This window comes from Anabrus simplex, chromosome 1 (genome assembly GCF_040414725.1).
Source record: "Anabrus simplex isolate iqAnaSimp1 chromosome 1, ASM4041472v1, whole genome shotgun sequence".
NCBI lineage: Eukaryota > Metazoa > Arthropoda > Insecta > Orthoptera > Tettigoniidae > Anabrus > Anabrus simplex.
In genome coordinates, this window is record NC_090265.1 from 629,619,338 (window position 1) to 629,638,929 (window position 19,592).

General features: G+C 40.8%; 1 protein-coding gene across 1 annotated transcript in view; it reads right to left on the reverse strand.

Annotated features, from left to right (window-relative positions):
• The window catches only part of LOC136882945 (uncharacterized), a 36,660-nt gene extending 22,490 nt beyond the window's left edge, over positions 1 to 14,170 (reverse strand). The window contains exon 1 of the mRNA XM_067155164.2: positions 14,067 to 14,170. The gene's annotated coding sequence lies outside the window, so the exon portion shown is untranslated. The remainder of the gene's footprint in view (positions 1 to 14,066) is intronic.
• Positions 14,171 to 19,592: the final 5,422 nt, after the last annotated feature.

The following is a 19,592-nucleotide window of genomic DNA, read 5'->3' on the forward strand; positions in this document are numbered from 1 at the left end:
CTTCATCATCATTTCATCCTCATCATGACGCGCAGGTCGCCTACGAGCGTCAAATCAAAAGACCTGCACCTGGCGTGCCAAACACGTCCTGGGATCTACCAGCACTAAAAGCCATACGCCATTTCATTTCATTCCACTCCATGCAAAGCCTGGATGATTTGTAACATACCTATGTATATACTACAGCAGCTTCCTTCCAAATTCTATTCGCTGAAAATCAGAAATACGTTAACTAGTATAGACATCTCAGCAATTGAAATTACCAGTCATTTTTACACAGAAAAAAATGTTGATCTATTTCTTTCTTATCCATAACACGACAAAATTGATTGATTGATTGATTGATTGATTGATTGATTGATTGATTGATTGATTGATTGATTGATTGATTGATTGATTGATTCTTGACGCTATTTATATTCTTGTTTGTTTTGTTTTTATTTGTTTACCTATTTCCTTGTTTTTATTTATTTATTTATTTATTTATTTATTTATTTATTTATTTATTTGCAGAATTAAAATAGCAGTGAATTTCAAAGAAACCTATGGTAGGCATCCAAACGTACATTCATAAACGAACTGGCTGGTACCGAATTAGAGCTTGGGTTCACAAAAAGTAGCAGTAAAAATGAAATAGCGTATGGCTTTTAGTGCCGGGAGTGTCCGAGGACATGTTCGGCTCACCAGGTGCAAGTCTTTTGATTTGACTCCCGTAGGCGATCTGCGCGTCGTGATGAGGATGAAATGATGATGAAGACGACACATCCACCCAGCCCCGTGTAAGCGAAATGAACCAATTATGGTTAAAATTCTCAACCATGTCGTGAATCGAACCCGGGGCCCCTATAACTAAAGGCCAGCTCGCTAACCATTTAGCCACGGAATCGGACAGAAGTAGCAGTGATGCAATGGTATATTATTTTATGTGGAGCAAATTCTTACCCACTAACTACTTAGATTTCAACCTTGCGCCGACCTCTCAAGGTTCTGTGCCTTTCAATAATGATATAAATTTAGTTTTGGAAAGCTGTCTGTATACCTTCCGTTACAAAAACTCTGGTACACAATCAGTATAGGCTTAGCAGACGACAACGCAGTAATGATTCATTCAAGAACGTGGTATCTTAACACATCAGTGCAAGAAAACTATATAAATAAAGTTGTAGGGGGTCCGCTGTCTGTAATTTCGTTTATTGCTTAGATATTTATCCGTTTTAGGTCAACTCAAAACCGAATCGGTAGTTTTTATTTTTCGCGTCTCTTTGTCTGTTTGTTCCACCATCGCGGCGAAATGGCTGGATAGATCTCGACCAAACGTCATATTTAGAGTATACTCATCCCGGGAGAAGTTTTTATATGCATATGATTTAAAAAACTTAGAACAGATGGGGCGTTTCTAGGAAAACCAGAACAGTCCTCCTCAATTTTCTCTTATGCTATTGGTTTCTGTAAAATCCGTGGACTGTATGTGAAACGTCTCTTCATTATAAACAACTGTTGCTATGTTCATAATTTAGCTTACTCATCAAATGACGGAGAAAATGGCTATTTTCTGCGGGTATCATACTCTGCATTGCGTGACCGACAGGCTGACAAGGAACCTACAGGTTACCATGGCAACGTCCTTGACTGTTTGCCAGCAGGGAAGTAACATATACCATTTTCGTCATCATTCCTGTAAACTCGTGGCTGATCCTTGGGTAGAAAGCAAGAGAGACGTCAATCGGACATTCTGAGGGATATTGGTGGAATATCGTTGGAGGTTATAACCGTCCTCGAATAGCTTAAGTAATAACACCATTAGTCATCTTATCTGTTTACCTAAGAATCCCGGTGCCTAAATTTCTCCTCTGTTACCGCTTTCTTATATCCGTAGCTCATACCATCTTAATTTATTGAGGGACATTTGATTTTCCAATACATCCACTTGATATTAACATATTTGTCCTCTTCGGATGTCCTCAGGTGTAATCCTATTTTATATTAATTACAAAATCCTTAACTGTATTACTTTCTTAATTACTCCGTATGTATGCGAGTGTTAAATCGAAACCTGGACACTATTTTCTTTGAGCAAAAATTCCAAGCTATGCAAATGTACAACTTTTGGCCATGGGAAATATCGAAATATGGATGAAATTTTAATGACGGTGCAGACCTTCGTTTCGGGATAGTTGGTGGCTAAACGGTAAGTCGTATAACACAACAGAAAGCACAATCGACGTTCAATTTGAAGAGATCTACAACTTTGGTCCCGTGACTCTTTGTCGTCCCTTATACTTTAAATAGAGCTATGTTTCTCGATTGCAAGTTAATTTTCTACCTTTTACACGTATATGTTACCGTTTCGCATACCCATAGGAAAGAAAGAATCATGAGACTGCCTTTATAATAATTTACGGAGAAATTCGTATACAATGTATAGTAGAATACCGTAGCGAAATACGGGTACATTTGTTAGTAAATAAAATAAAGATCGACTAACCTCAGGTTCACCCGAAACATTTTAGCTGTTTCTACAGAGATACGTAAGTTACAGTCAGAAAGATGAGAGGATTATGAACCCAGAGTTGAATATTTTGCTGTGGAACAGTGACAGTTTTAGTGAGAAAAATCCAGAATTGTATTTAAAAGCAAAACTAAACCTTGAACAGCATGCGGACATAATAAAACTGTGGGTCAACCATGTACTTGCCAACTTCGTTAAGCTAACTTATATCTGCCCGGAGTTCTATTTTTGGGATAGTAGTTACCATTCTTCATTTCTGCTAGATTTTCTTGCATCTCGGGAGATATTAATTTTTTATATCGGCACTTGTGAAGTCGTAGAATAAGTACACGGACAGAATAAGTAACCTAGAAAAATACAGTCGAAATTGGTTATAACAACCCTGAAGGAACCGCCATTCAAAGTCGTTATAGCCGATATTCGCGCCAACCTGTTTTTTTTAACTAAAAATATCGTATCTGTAAGTTTTAGACTGTACACTTACATGAATTTTTAAAAGAGTTAAAACTTCAGAAACGTAACTGAAATGAGTACTGTATTTGCAGAACAGTACCTTATTTGTGGAGTAAGACAGCCATGAATTTCATTGGCTTTCGTTTGAAGAGTAGGTCCCTTGATCGGCTCATTGTGTGTTCTTTGCTGCTAAAATCATCTAAATAATCATTCTTCAATATCTTTGTGCTCAGATGATCCGGCACGCTTGATTTTTCAAGACTTTTCTTCGAAAAGAGACTGTATTTTTTTCTAACCTTCCAAATCATAGAAATCTTTCAGTGTGAAACATCCAAACCCTTCGCGATGCTGGCGTTTGTATCCCCATTTCTTAATCGCCATATTGTGTGACCTTTTTCAGCATTCTTCATTATTTTCAGTATTCTTTCGTGTCATCTTCACAGCGATGTTTGCCTTGACTATTTATTAGACAGACTTATTTGAAATCTACAATAACAAGTGTTACACTGTTTTCAGCAATCCCGAAATGCGTAACAACCAAAAATCAACATGGGACGTTATAGCCGATATATTTATCCAAAAAGTTATCAAAATGCGTCGTTTTATAGGATATGTTGTAATAAGCGGCGTCGTAAAAAGCGATTTTTAAATGCAGTATTTATACAGGATTCAGACGGGACAGTCAGATTTTGCCGTTATATCCAGTAAGTACATCGTTAAAAGCGATGTCGCTATAAACGGTAAATGTGACACTATTCCAGCACAGACATCCAGAATACTTTCCCCAGGGGTACAATATTACTTTCTCTCATTTTCCCATACAAGCATAACACTACTATGGGAGACTATTACTAATAATAATATTATCCATTTTAAGGCTCACTACCCATATTACGATTCTTGAGACGCTGAGAAGCAGGAATTATGTCTCGCAGGAGTTCTTTTATGTGCCAGGAAAAGTACTGATGCGAGGTTGGCGTATTTCCGCACTAGACTGAAACGTGTTTGAACCGCAACTTGGACTCAGAAAGTCAGCAGTCTTCCCTCTGAGCCACTCGTCCCGGCATGGGGGAATGTGGGAGTAAGGTGCTTCCCCCACTTATAGAGAGGCAATACTGAATTAAAGGTGTACAGGAAGTTGTCTTTTAGAGATTTTATAGAATTACTATCAGTTTTATTGTTAAAGGGTAAGGTAAGGGTTGTTCTGCCCGAAGGCAGGTCCGAACCTCCGCGAGGTGTTCCTGAGCCGGAGTTTACGTGCGGTAGGGTGGCCAGTTCCTTTCCTCTCCTCCATTTCCTTACCCCCCCCCCCCACCAACAGCGCGTGGCAACCCATCCTACTCCTGACCACGCCCAATGTTGCTTAACTTCGGAGATCTCACGGGATCCGGTGTTTCAACACGGCTACGGCCGTTGGCATTGTTAAAGGAAAGCCTATCTATAACTGTTACAGTCGAATAGGCAACGGTAAGAATCATGTAAGCTCATGCTCAACAATATGCGTGCTCATGCTCGCTTTCTTTTAGGAAGGGTCACATTTATGTTACAGAGACAGAGTTGTATCCAAGCATGGCATTGTTGGTTAGATGTTGGTGTCATGTACTCAAACTTGTGAGACTGAATTCTGTTGTGGTCGCTTAGCATTTAAGAATTTAAGATCTCTCTCACTATATTTTACTAACATGTTGATAGACATTTCTTTACAATTTTAATATACTAGCCCGTTTCTCTCGCAAGAAATGACTAAAATGTCGACCTACCTTTCCAGGATTTGGTTCCGAATTTTCAGCACAGAAGACAAGTGCGTTATTTTCAGTTCAATACGGACCCAGTATGAAGTTCTTAACTTTAAATTAGTTTAATTGAGGTTAATGTTGTGTGTGGCGTGTAAGTTGCAGTAATGTTGGTGACATCACACAACACGCAATTCTCGAGCGAAAGGATATAACCGTACAGTATTAAAATCCCACGACCCAGCAAGAAATCGAGCCTAGGCCAAGATGCTGACAAATCAGTCATGGAACCGTATACAATGAAGTGTGAGATGGTGGGAGTAGACTTCACACATTTCTCGAAGGATGCGTACGTAGATAAGTATACAATACTATACCGCGGCAGTTGGCTCCGCGACATGGGTCGCATTCGGAAGAACTGGCCGAGTATGCAAAGACGATGCGTCCGGGTGTCAGAAGTTAGTGATTTTCGGGTAAAGGGAGATAAACATGAAGAGATAAGAGATAATAGTGTTTTATAGGTTAAATAAAAGCGAACAGAACGGTGAAAGGCATGAGTCTATCATGAATATCTATGCTAAAGAAATCGACTAAGTGGCTATGCGGTTTGGCTCACTCAGCTGTCAGCTTGCATTCGGGAGATAGTGGGTTTGAACCATACCGTCGGCAGCCTTGAAGATGGTTTTCCGTGGTTTCCCGTTGTCACACCAGGCAAATGCTTGGGCTGTACCTTAATTAAGGCCCCGATTGTGTCCTTCCCTCTCCTAGCCTTGTCCAATCCCATCGTCATCATAAGATCTGTCTGTGTCAGCACGACGTAAAGTAAGGTAAAACATAATAAAAATATCGTGCCTACACTTACGACATACGAATTCGAGACTAAAATTTCAGAGAATATGTTTGTGACAAAATCGTGCCACCTCAATGTTCAGCTCCATAAATACGAACACACTGTACTGCGTAGAATAAAGAATTGCTTCTAATGGTGCAATCGATTACACCACACTGTAACAATTATATTAGTCCGTAAACAACTAAGTTTGATTTCAGATCTATTCAGTGTTCCTTGTTATGAACAAATGTATCGATTATTTTTAACTATTTCTTCGACTTTTAAATCACTCGATTCAAGTTGCGATGACGCGGAGGATATACAGATATACTTTCCAAAGAACCTAGTAAACAGAAAGTCTTAAGCGGGAAAACGCTTTAGGCGGGAGTTGCTTCCTGACGTTACGTTCCTCCTAAATCGTTTTTACATATATTAGCCCTGAAGATTGTTTTCCGTGGATTCCCATTTTCACACCAGACAAATGCTGAGGCTGTACCTTAATCAAGGCCACGGCCGGTTGCTTCCCAATGTTGAAGCCCTTTCCTTCCCCATGGTCTCCTAAAACCTTCTAAAGTAGTGCGACTTTAAACCACTAGCAAAAGGGGGATTTTTCTTTTGCCTACATGTGATGAAATTTAAAATTTGTTATCTAAATACAAAGAAGAGTAAGGAATCTCTTCTATTTACAGTAGGAGTTCATTTTTTCAATTTACATTATTATTTTGTTAAATGAGGGATTTATCATGTCTGCGAATTCTTAAATTCTCTTCTTGTGTTACAGTCAACATATGAAAATAATGGCATATGTTAGCAAAAGTACACACTCTATCCCTATCTAGCTATCAACGGACGAGAAAGAGGACTATTTTTATTAGTATTATTTATTACGGCTACTTTTACAGAAACAGGTTACATGACAATTTCCAAAGCCACTAAGGCAATGGACTTCGATATCTATGGCCTCTAAAATGAACATTCCATTGAGTCTGAGTTAATGAATTGCAAATTAAATTGAATAATACTTCTAGACACCTCAAATTCCACCTGTTGCCACTGACTGCCCGCCTCTGTTGCGAATATTGTCCCGGTGACGCTTACATCTCATTGTGCTGCGCAATATGAGTCACAGATAACCTACATACATACAGCACGGCTGCGGACGATATTCACTGAGTGCCTCGCGCCAGCGAATCTGAGATCTGTATTCCTAGATGATCTGAATAGAGTTATAACACTATGCAAAATTCAAAAGCTGAATTAATATATAGAATTTATATTGCTTTTACTTCGCACTGACTCTCGACAGATCCAATGGCGACGATGGGACAGGGCTGGGACTGTGAAGGAAATCAAAGTGGCCTTAATTGAGGCACAGTCGCGGCATTTCCTTGCTGTGAAAATTGGAAGCCACGCGAACACACCACTACAGCTACACTGTCCATACTACGCAGCCATCTCGCTTCGTACATCTCTATTGTTTTGCTAATGGCTTTACGTCGCACCGACACAGATAGGTCTTATGGCGACGATGGGATAGGAAAGGGCTAGGAGTTGGATGCATGCGGCCGTGGTCTTAATTAAGGTACAGCATGGTGCGGAAATGGGAAACCATGGGAGACCATCTTCAGGGCTTCCGACAGCGGGATTCGACCCACTATCTCCCGGATGCAAGCTCTCAGCTGTGCGCTCCTAATCGCACGGCCAACTCGCCCGCTACATCCTATTTTAATTGGGGAAGTAGTTAGGTACATAATAATTTTCACTTTATGAGATAAGGACACTATCTCTCTGTCTCTCTCTCTCTCTCTCCCTCTCTCTCTCACACACACATGCTGTGGGCAAGGGCAGTAGATTAACATCTACGGTATCCCCTGCCTGTCGTAACTGGCAACTAAAAGGGATCCCGGGGACTTTCAACTTCGGAGCGTGGTTTGACGACCACGGGGCATTTAGCTGAGTCATGGCATTGCTTCCACTTACTTGTGCCAGGCTCCTCACTTTTATCTATCCCATCCGACTTCCCTTCGTTAACACTCGTTCTTTGTCGACCCAAACGGTATTAGGTTCCCGAGGCCTAGGGAGCCTTTGATTTTCACGCCCTTCGTGGCCCTTGTTTTTCTTTGACCGATACCTTCATTTTTCGAAGTGTCGAACCCCCTTTCACTTTTTTCCTCTCTTATAGTTGCCCAGTGTACTTCCTCTCAATGCAATAATCACCACCACCACCACCACCCTCTCCCTCCCTCCCACTCTCTCTCTCTCTCTCCCTCTCTCTCTCTCTCTCTCTCTCTGTCCGCTGATGGCATAATTATCCCTCAGTCATTTCTAGGCACATTCCGTTACGAATAAATAAATGCCGAAGAACACAGTGTCAAATCGTTCAGGAAACTTCTAGTTTTATGAGACTGTTGATACCGTCACAGGTCCTTCAGCTTTACGTGGAATCCGAACCACATTTTAAAAAATCCACCTGCTTTGGTCGGGTCGTCTTGGTGAGAATCCGTGACGCAGCCACTCTCACGCCCCTAGAACAGGATTCGATTTCCGAGTCTGTCATGGATTTAATTCCCAGCTTGTGGAATTATGCCGCGTGTACCATTGTCGTAAAAATCATAGAAGTAAGCTATTGTCCTAGTATTCCTTGTGGTGGTACAGCTCTTTTCAGACTCACGCCCGATGGAGGAGAGCCAATAGCGCTAACCCTTACGCTACGGATACCATCCTTGAAGAAATAAATGAGAAGAGGATCCCCCCCTCGAGGCTATGTTACTGCGGTTTTCCACTTCAGCAGGTTATCGGACACTAAGTCCATGAAGCTGCTGACTGATACCCCAATCCCCTTACATGAAATAATTAACAATGAGGAATTCAAAATTATTATCTCTTGAAGCCTTACACCTTAGTTTCTTCACTATACCCTCGTTTAAGAATGGAGACCTCATATCAGCAGTTTTTTTTCCCGAAATATTGTTTTATTATTTTGTTGTAGCTATACGGAGCTTTCGGATTGTTCTGTAAAGCTCGTGTAACACAATACCCAATATAACTGCTTAAAATAAATAAACACTGCCATCTCGTATAGTATGACACTAGGTTACGAGTAAGTAAACTCGTGTCCTCATCCCGAGGTGGTGCAGCTCTTTTCAGGAACACCCCCATTGGAGGTGAGCTGCATGTACCATTTCAACCACACACCAGCCCTCCTACCAATTTTAAATTCCTGGCAGTACCGGGAATCGAACTCCGACCCACGAGGACGGCAGCTAATAACACTAACCGTTACGCTACGGAGGCGGGCACTAGTTTACAGATATGTCCTAAATGCTAAATGGAAATTTTAAGACTTTTATGCTGGACGATGCCAAAATATTAATATTATATGCCAGAAAATTGAACCTTAATTTGGCTAATTATGGTTCAAGTTTCATTATGATACAGGTTCTCCACCAATCAGAGTTCAGATTTTAATTGTGATACAGATTCTCCACCAATCAGAGTTCAGATTTTCATTATGATACAACTGTTTGATCAATTAGGTAAGGATAGCATCGCACCTGCGCTCAACGCAGTGGCTTCGCACTTGTTTCCAAAATCAAACATGTCGGACACACATATTAACATCAATGCACCTTCTACTTCCAATATTCCACAACCACACGCCACATACCCGCAAATCCACTTCACCAACTGTACAATAAACAATTTGTATTTGAAATAAACATATGACATTGTCAAGGTCTCTGATCCACTCGCGGAAAATCAATAACCCAGCGCATGCGCTCTGTGCTCTGTTCAGTAAATTCAACTGACAAGCGACATCTCGACAGAAATTTATGAATATTTAAAAAATAGAGTTGTAATTATCGTCGAGCATGAACAGTCGTATGCAACTCGCCTATAATGGTATTTATAGGTTTGTTGCATAATGTACTATATTTTTACTAATCATATGATTACTCATCATCATCATCTGTTTACTCTCCAGGTTCGGTTTTTCCCTCGGACTTAGCGAGGGATCCCACCTCTACCGCCTCAAGGGCAGTGTCCTGGAGCTTCAGACTCTTGGTCGGGGGATACAACTGGGGAGTATGACCAATACCTCGCCCAGGCGGCCTCACCTGCTATGCTGAACAGGGGCCTTGCGGAGGGATGGGAAGATTGGAAGGGATAGGCAAGGAAGAGGGAAGGAAGCGGCCGTGGCCTTAAGTTAGGTACCATCCCGGCATTCGCCTGGAGGAGAAGTGGGAAACCACGGAAAACCACTTCCAGGATGGCTGAGGTGGGAATCGAACCCACCTCTACTCAGTTGACCTCCCGAGGCTGAGTGGACCCCGTTCCAGCCCTCGTACCACTTTTCAAATTTCGTGGCAGAGCCGGGAATCGAACCCGGGCCTCCGGGGGTTGCAGCTAATCACGCTAATTCATAATTTGTAACGGCACATTTTTACTTTCTGTTCTGAACATCAGAACCCTTTTTTCTCTATTGTAAAATCCGCTTTTTGTTACATGCGATGTTTCCATTCACAAGGGAGGATTTTCTGTTGAGAAGAATGCAGTGATTTCTGTTAAATTTATTTACAAGAATTCTGACACCATAGCTGTAGCACAATTAGTGGGTCAGTGGGAGAGTGGGATTCCAACATTTCGGGTTCAAACTCGGCAGAGGAAATCGAAATTTTGAAATTCGGAAGAAAGTCCATTTGGTACTCCATGTCGTTCGATGACTCCATTTGGTGTTTACCCGATAAATTAATTACATCGCAGCCACAGACCAGCCAATAGCCATCCGTTTCTCTGTCGTCTGGTAGAGTAAAACGGAAGGCATAAATTGACTCTCATGCAGCCTAAATGGCATCAAATTATAAATGAGATTATTATTATTACTATTATTATTATTATTATTATTATTATTATTATTATTATTACATACTGTAAAATCTTACAGTAAAGTACCAAGACATCTTCACCAATCACACCCTGTGAGTTGGGGCGGTAGAATAACACCCGCGGTAATCCCTGCCTGTCGTATGAGGCGACTAAAAGGGGCTCCAGGGGCTCTAAAGTCTGGAGCGTGGGACGGCGACCACAGGGCCCTTAGTTGAGTCCTGGCATTGCTTCCACTTACTTTTGCCAGGCTCCTCTCCGACTTCACTTGGTAAACACTTGTTCTTTTCCAATCCCGACGGTATTAGAGCACTCGAAGCCTAGGGAGTCTTTAATTTTTTCGGGCTTCGTGGCCCTTGTCTTCCTTTGGCCGATACCTTCTTTTTTCGAAGTTTCGGGTCCCTTCCATCTTTTCTCTCTGATTAGTGTTATATAGAGGATGTTTATCTAGTTGTACTTCCTCTTAAAACAATAATCACCACCACCACCACCACTCTTCACCAGTCAAAAGAACGATTAATCACAGCTAGGCATATTAATACAACAGATGTTGCAATAGTAGGCCTGTAAGTTACTGTTCTATATTCCTTCACATACAAGGACATAGCACTAATGGCATCAGTGTAACAAATCCGTAAATAGAGCAAAACATTTCAACCGTTATCAGTTGAAAATGATTCCTTTTTATAGGCCAACTGCTGTCATGTGTTTCAGTTGTGAAGGAATAAATCCAAGCTGTGAGCTTGCATTCTGGAGATGGTGCGCTCGAATCCCACCGTCGGCAGCGGTGATGATTTTTTCCGTGGTTGCCCATTTTCACACCAGGCTGTACTTTACTTAGCGCAAGGAACACTACCTTCCCAATCTTAGCCCGTTCCTTTCTTTGCGTCAGCGAATGTCGAATGACAGCAAGAAACTATCGTAGCAGAAATATTTATTTACAGTGAAATCTCAGTACAACGATTAATTCCATTATTTCAATATAAAATTCATCTCGATATAACGATGCTCTTGATAACGATAAATCTCTCTATTATGATTGCTTGTTTAGACCCCGCTGACATGCTTTCCTCCCGGTACTACGATAATACAAACCATGAAAGAGGAAAACATGGCGCCGTCATTTGAAGAGCAGAAATCAGAATGAACCATCGTTATTTACGGTAGGAGCTATTGCGTCTTGTGAACCACTCACAAATTTTCTTTATAGTTTTGGTTGTGTTCCAAAGCGTCATTTGGTGACTCTCAGTGAAGTAAGATTTGTGTGCGTTTCCCTGTCTCTAAAGAATACAAAAGACTGTCATTTCTGATGTTTACAGTAGTGATGAGCAGTGTAACAACAATATACTCTGGTTCTTTGCTAATATAAACATATTTGATCAAACAGAACAAAATAAGTTTACATAGTAAATAATAACGTATAGTACATTGTTGCCAACTGAACATGATGCAAACTATTCTAGTTTCAATTTTTGTGTATTCTTTGTGCTTGGTGCTCTCAAATATCGTCTCTGTCAGAATGACATGTTATGAATTGTGAAGCAATTAGTGTAGTTCAACTGCAGTATGTTTACCTGTACATCTTTCGAAATGAGAATGAATTACGGCTAAATCCTCGATATAATGATAACTCCCTCTACAACAACATTTTTGTCTGTTCCGCCCGGTAACGTTGTATTGAGATTACACTGTATTTATTTATGTATTTATTTATTTATTTAAGGTAGATTTATTTACTACTCTAATGAATACAAAAGAAATTATCCGCTTACGTTCTTGAAAAAAATAAGAGTAAGTTCTTCTAGAGTTCAACACTGTAAAATACACAAACGACTTAACTAGATTTCAGGTCATGACTGCTGTTCGAGCTATGTTGTACTTCCTGGTTTTTCTATGCTTGAAACCAAACCAAACCCCATGGCACAAGAGCCCCGGAGGGCCATGGCCTACCAAGCAACCGCTGTTCAGCCCGAAGGTCTGCAGATTACGAGGTGTCATGTGGTCAGCACGATGGATCCTCTCGGCCGTTATTCTTGGCTATCTAAACCGGGTTTTCTACGCTTACTTGCCGAAAATGTTATTTCTAATTACATGACAGATTTTTTCAACTCCAGCCCTAATTTATATTTTTTTGCTCGTAAAGATGTCACGACACAGAGCATCGGACTCTAATCACGCACAGAAGATACATGATAGGTTACTAAACGTCCCTAAGTTTGTTGCTCATACCTAAATTATAATCAACAACCACCTGTTCCAGGACAAAATAGTAGGCCTACCAAGGATATTCTTCCCTACTTAATTATCTGCGACCACAGTAAAAGTTTGCAATACACAGATCTTTGTGTTTTTTATCAACGAATCATTAATGTTTCCCTAAAGCACACTTCCCTGCAAGCGTATTTCCACGCTCATTTTCATACAACTTGAAATGTTTCCACTAAATTATGTTTAAATTTGCGTCTCACTCTTCAACGATGATCAAAATATATATTATTATCTTCTAGTAGCAATGAATATTCATTGACATTCCGCACAGCTCTTCCAAAGCAACGTAAATACACTTACGTTCTAACAGATGAGTCATAGGCCCTAGTACAATCTTTGCTGATAATCTGGACAGAACTTTGTTGATATAATGGGACGTTAAATAATATTGTTATATTTTCGTTACATAAATCTAGTTAACGTTTACTTTTCACATGTGTTGCTTATCTTCGCAATTTCATCAATTCTTTCCTCATTGTTACAATTTCCGTAATAATAACAATAAATTATATAGTACGTTTAACCTATTAAATGCCTTGGCCTACTGAAACGACAACTGCTTGATGGCCCACAAGTATTAGAGTATCACGTGGTCAGCATGATGACTTCCTCAAACGTTTAGTTTGGCTTCCATGACGGGGTTCAATGTCTCTCATGTGAGAATGATCCTTATTTGACATTTAACATCACGATGCTTAGGGAACACCATTCTAGCCCTCAGACCAAGATGAAAACACTCCGACGAGTCGGAAATCGAACACGAGACCTAGCAATAATAATAATAATAATAATAATAATAATAATAATAATAATAATAATAATAATAATAATAATAATAATAATACCGAGCTCGATAGCTACAGTCGCTTAAGTGCGGCCAGTATCCAGTATTCGGGAGATAGTGGGTTCGAGCCCCACTGTCGGCAGCCAAGAAGATGGTTTTCCGTGGTTTCCCATTTTCACACCAGGCAAATGCCGGGGCTGTACCTTAATTAAGGCCACGGCTGCCTCCTTCCAATTCCTAGGCCTTTCCTATCCCATCGTCGCCGTAAGACATATCTGTGTCGGTGCGACGTAAATCAAATAGCAAAAAAAATCATAATAATAAAACAATTAAGCCCTAAATACTGTTAAGTTTGTTTATTCGGTATTTAACACGATTCAATTAATCTAACGACACTGGCCTCTCACATGTAAACAGTGTGCGCGCCGGCTTTTGACCACGCCACCTCGAGAGCAAGTGATCCGTTTGTTATATAATCATAACTGAATATTGTGTACTTCGTACCTTAATATAATAAATAAAGAAGTAAATAAAACAGGTAAATTGACCAGTAAAAACCTAACCTAATAAATTGTAGTAGGCCAAAGTAAACGTCATACGTACCTTGAAGTGTTCGGTTAGGCCTGTCGTCCAGACCTTGTGGTGTCGGGGTGATGGGTGCCTCGCAAGTCTGTAGTCACACTTGACATATCGAACAACACTGTCGCACTATACGGCTTCCCCGACGGACTGGGTGCGCCACGCCACCTGCCACTTATAAGCGCGACGCAGGGGCGGGGAACTCCCTCCGCTGGACCAATGGATGCTGTGGCGGGAGGCGGGGCGTGTCCACTTGTGATCAACCAATAGCCAGGGAGCGCCGCGACGCAAGTTGTGGTAGGAGGTGGGGCCACACTGACTTAGATTAGATTCGATTTAGAATATGTTACTCATTTGTGGGTTTCTCGCCAGTCTTCTTTCTTGCGGCGACTTCTGTTTTGCCTTTTTAAAACTGGTATTTGCATCTCATAAATATTTAAGTGCAATATGCATACTACTTCCAATGGCTTATTATATAGCAATGTTTATATGTCCTCTTAAAATGTACTCGCCAACTGCAATAAGAAGCGTCTGTCTCGAAGGAAGTCTCGGCTATTAGTGGCCATTCACAAGACGCACTCCATCGTTAACAGTGAATGATAGAGAACATAATGCCAACCCACGGCTGAGTACCGAGGATATATGGTAATAAAATATGTTTATGTGAAAATTATAAGGAAATAGTATTTCAAGAAATGTTATTGATTATCGATTAGTGTGGAACTCCACCCTGCAGTTTGGATGAAATGCTACTTTGTTGGTCAAGTCTAATTCCTTTATAACCTATAGCATATAAACAGTTCTTCACTGTAATTAATCCGCAATTGTTGATCAATGTAATCTAATGCAAGCTTTACGTGGTCAGAAATTTAAACTCTTGAGGAGAGTTAAATTATGCATTTTAAAGGAAAAACAGAACGAGAATAAGTCCTTCATAAGAGTCTAGTAATAAAGAATTTCCACTTGGAGAGAAACTCAAGAACTTAAAAGACTCTGAGGTAAAGCCATGCAAGAACGAAATGTGCATGGGTACGCTTTCACAAGAAAGAATCTCAACATTCCCTGGGGAAAAGTTGAACAAGTGTCAAGAATGTAATAACTCAATACGTCTTCGCGAAATGTTGATCTCGAAAGACACCATTGGAGACACTCGGAGATGAGACTACACAAGTGTACAACATGCAGTAATATGTTCTCACGAAACAAATTAGGAAATGACCAATATAATAATGCTCTTCAGGACCTGCTCACCTGATAAGTGTCCGACGCGTTGACTGAATGGTCAGCGTATTGGCCTTCGGTTCAGAGGGTCCTGGGTTCGATTCCCGGCAGGGTCGGGGTTTCTAACCTTAATTGGTCAATTCCAATGGCTCGGGGGCTGGGTGTGTGTGGCGTTTTCAGCATTAGAAATCATCCTAGGTAGGGCCCTCATCTTCACAGACATGAAGGTCACCTAATAGGCCGTCTACGAGAAAAAGACCCGCACCAGGCCTCTCCGGAGGCCATACGCCATTATATATATTATACCTCATAAGTTTAGTAAAGTGCATTGCAGAAGGCCATACCTCTTAGGGGATTTACAAGGCTTTTTAGTTTTTATTTATTTATTTATTTATTTATTTATTTATTTATTTATTTATTTATTTATTTATTTATTTAACAGTCTAGCGAGGTTGTAAAATGAATACGAGAATGGTTTGGTTTCTTTGCCTGAGTATTCTGCATGTCCGCGACGCAGCTGAGACAGATTTGAAGAAAATTATCCCTTGCTTCAAATTCTTTACCTCTTTGGCTGTGACATATCTGCAGGTGCATTTTCTTAGATCCAATATATATTGAACAAAATAATATAGATTCATTTACAATATTAGCCTATGTTATCGAAAATCGTAAAAATTTCACAATATATGATAAACATTTACACAATTCATGAACAAACTATGATTACTGTTCAAGTGTGTCAAAGTGGTTTGCTCGACTTAAGTAGCCTACGTGAAATTTTGCCTAAAAACCTTGGTCGATCTAGGGAAAATGACAAACAATGACTTAAATATGTTATGTTAAAATTATTAATCTAATTAAATCACTTTTCCGGACTGATTTTCAAATATGAATCATTGCTAAATAATCTTAATTCACTACATTGCACAAGATTACTTATGCACCAACGGGTCAATAATTGCAGCGTTGTTCCATTAACATTACTCCCTTTCAAACTTGTGGGTAGTGTTGCCATCCGTCCCAAATTTTGCAGAATTTCCCAGAATATGACCCAAATTCCCGGGAACATCGTATTTGGACTAATTTGCACTCATTACTGCCCTCTTGCGCCAGGAAAAGAAACTCGATTAGTCCAGTAAAAGCAGACCGTTTGAACTTCCTCTTCCCATTTCATACAGGATTAGGACTGTCCAAGAAATGGTTAAGAATGTTGTCATTAATCTTCTAAGCCCTTAAAATTTGTTAGAAGTGAAATAAATTCAAGTCATGCTAACACATTTAGGCCTAATGTATTGTACTCTATTCGGCCAATAAGAATTAATTTTGTTAAGGATTTTTCTGGATTCTTTTCGTACAATATTTCGTCTCCCTCTCTTAACTGAGGTTAACTTTGTGGATGTTACAGTTTGGAATGTGTTTAACGCATGAATCACATTTTATACGTTTTCGTTGCCATGGTAGAATTGACTACCGTACTCTATCAGTATCGACTGCTTCATAATTCATATTACAGGACATATTCGCACAATACGGATGAAAAGGGCGTGTTTATGTCAGGCGTCTAAGAAATTATTATTATTATTATTATTATTATTATTATTATTATTATTATTGTTGTTTTTGTAGCTGTTGTTATTGTTGTTGTTGTTGTTGTTGTTGTTTCGTATAGGCCAAGTAAGGACCACGATACTCAACTATTGCGTTTGGGGTGAGTTTTGATGTTTGCCCAGTAATTGCGCACCCTCTGGTTGTGTTGTTCCTTCTTCTCCTTTGTCCAGAGGGTACCTGTCTTCCTTTTTGGTTGTTTATCCTGAAACCTCATTTGTTTAAGCATCCACCTGAGAAATGACCAGTCATTAAGTCTCTTCCTGTTGCTCCCAATTCCTGCAGATCTTTGTTTACTTCCAACAAGCAGGGTGACTTGGTCTTTCTCTTTTGTCAGCAAACGGGAAGCTAGTTGGTCAATGCGGCGTGATACCTCCTACAGACGTGTCCATAAAATGCTAGGCGTCACTTCCTGGCCACGACCGTGATGCTTTTGGTTGGGTCGCCCTTTGTATTCGTTCCCTTCCTTGACTGGTCCTAATTTCTTCTTCTTCTTCTTGTTCTTCTTCTTAATCTGCTTACCCTCCAGTGTTGGTTTTTCCCTCGGACTCAGCGAGGGATCTCACCAGTACCTCGTCAAGGCGGCCACACCTGCTATGCTGAACAGGGGCCTTGGTGGGGGATGGGAAGATTGGAAAGGAGAGGTAAGGAAGAGGGAAGGAAGCGGCCGTGGACTTACGTTAGGTACCATCCCGGCATTTGCCTGGAGGAGAAGTGGAAAACCACGGAAAACCACTTCCAGGATGGCTGAGGTGGGCATCAAACCCACTTCTATTCAGTTGACCTCCCGGGGCTGAGTGGACTCCGTTTCAGCCCTCGTACCACTTTTCAAATTTCGTGGTAGAGCCGGGAATCGAACCCGGGCCTTACCGGGTGGCAGCCAATCACACTAACCACTACACCACAGAGGCGGACCCTAATATCTTACTGAATATTTTTTCTCTCTTGGACTTCGAGCTTGTCCGTGAGTCCCTCCTGTTGAATATTAGACTTTCTGAAGCATATAAGGCTTCATGGCGGATGACTGTCTGGCAGTGCTTAATTTTAGTGTTACGCGAAATAAACTTTTTTATTGCAAGTGTTCTTGGTAAGTTGCTATGCCAGTTCTAGCTTATTAACTCCAGTTAATAATGCTACTCCTTCGAAGAGATGAGGTTCCAACCATTCTTCCAGGTACTTAAAAGCTGTTGGTTTTCTTGATCGTTCCTTGCTCCAGCTGCAATTATTATTATTATTATTATTATTATTATTATTATTATTATTATTATTATTCAATGATGGCGGCTGTGTGACAGGCCGTATCGTTTGCGAGTGATAGTGTATTGGTACTTATAAAGGCAATATTGCACAATACAGACTGTATTAGTTGTGAAGAGTGTAAGAAGCAAACGCTGATCAACGGACAATAAAGGTGAGTCTGTGTGAAGTAGTGTCGTTAAGAATCACGAACTATGATTGCACGAAGGTAGGCCTACTTAACCTAAATGAATAAAAGTTAGGATCGAAGCTTAGACAACATCGAAACGTAATAAGTAGTTCACAAGATCACCGCTAAAGGCGTATTGGAGCAATAAGTTTGTGGATATATCCACCGCCGTCTCGATCCTCTTATACTGCCTGCTCTATGCCACTATTTTAACACAGGAAGGCGCGACTACCGATATTTCTCCAAGTCGCCGTAAGAGTGCAGCAGTAGACGCACAATCTTCGCTGTCAATGTGGGGGGTAGCACCGTGTTGTTGGTGTATGAATGTGTGGAAAACCTGAGTTATTTCGTACAACGGGTAAACGTGTCTGGTCACTTCCGTTCGTACAAGCGATATTTTGTATATAACAGTGAAATGAATTAATCATGTTATGCTTATAGATATTTCAAAAGTGATTTTAAGGTGTTGGTACTTGTTTCTTTCCGTTTGTGTAAGGTATATTTTTCGCAGAACTGAAACTTCAGATTCTTTCCCCCCAATATTCAACTGTTGTGTACCATTTTGCCAGTCTAGGCAAGGTTGTTCACAGCCAGAGAAGATACCACTCCATGAAATACCGTCTAGACGGGAATTAAGAGAAAAGCGGGTGTCGGCTTTATCTAGGCTAGGACCTAATAAAGGAAGTAATTGGATATTCTCAGATTACTCTCGCACCTGTGCCTTTACACCTTGTTTCAGAATGTGATGGACCCTCCGCAGCTCAGGCGGCAGCGCGCCGGCCTCTCACCACTGGGCTCTGTGGTTCAAATCCCGGTCACTCCATGTGAGATTTGTGCTGGACAAAGCGGAGGCGGGACAGTTTTTTTCCGGATACTTCCGTTTTCCCTGTCATATTTCATTCCAGCAACACCCTCGAATATAATTTCATTTCATTTGTTATTCATTAATCATTGCCCGGGAGGAGTGCGACAGGCTTCGGCAACCGGCACGATTCATATCCTCGCTGCTAGATGGGGGCTTCATTCACTCCATTCCTGACCCGGTCGAATGACTGGAAACAGGCTGCTTTTTTTTCAGAAGGAGATTAACGCCGTGGAGGATGGTGGATTCCTTGTGATAAGAATTGTGACGGGCAATCACACAACAAACGTCTTCATGTTTACACATTTTGGACAACATCAGGTATCCAGACGATAATATTCTAATCAAATTAGAAACAGGAAATCAGATCCTAATTTGCGGGTGCTCGGTTCGTGTTGAAGAAGAGAGGATGGAGTGTGACATTTGTGTCAGCAAC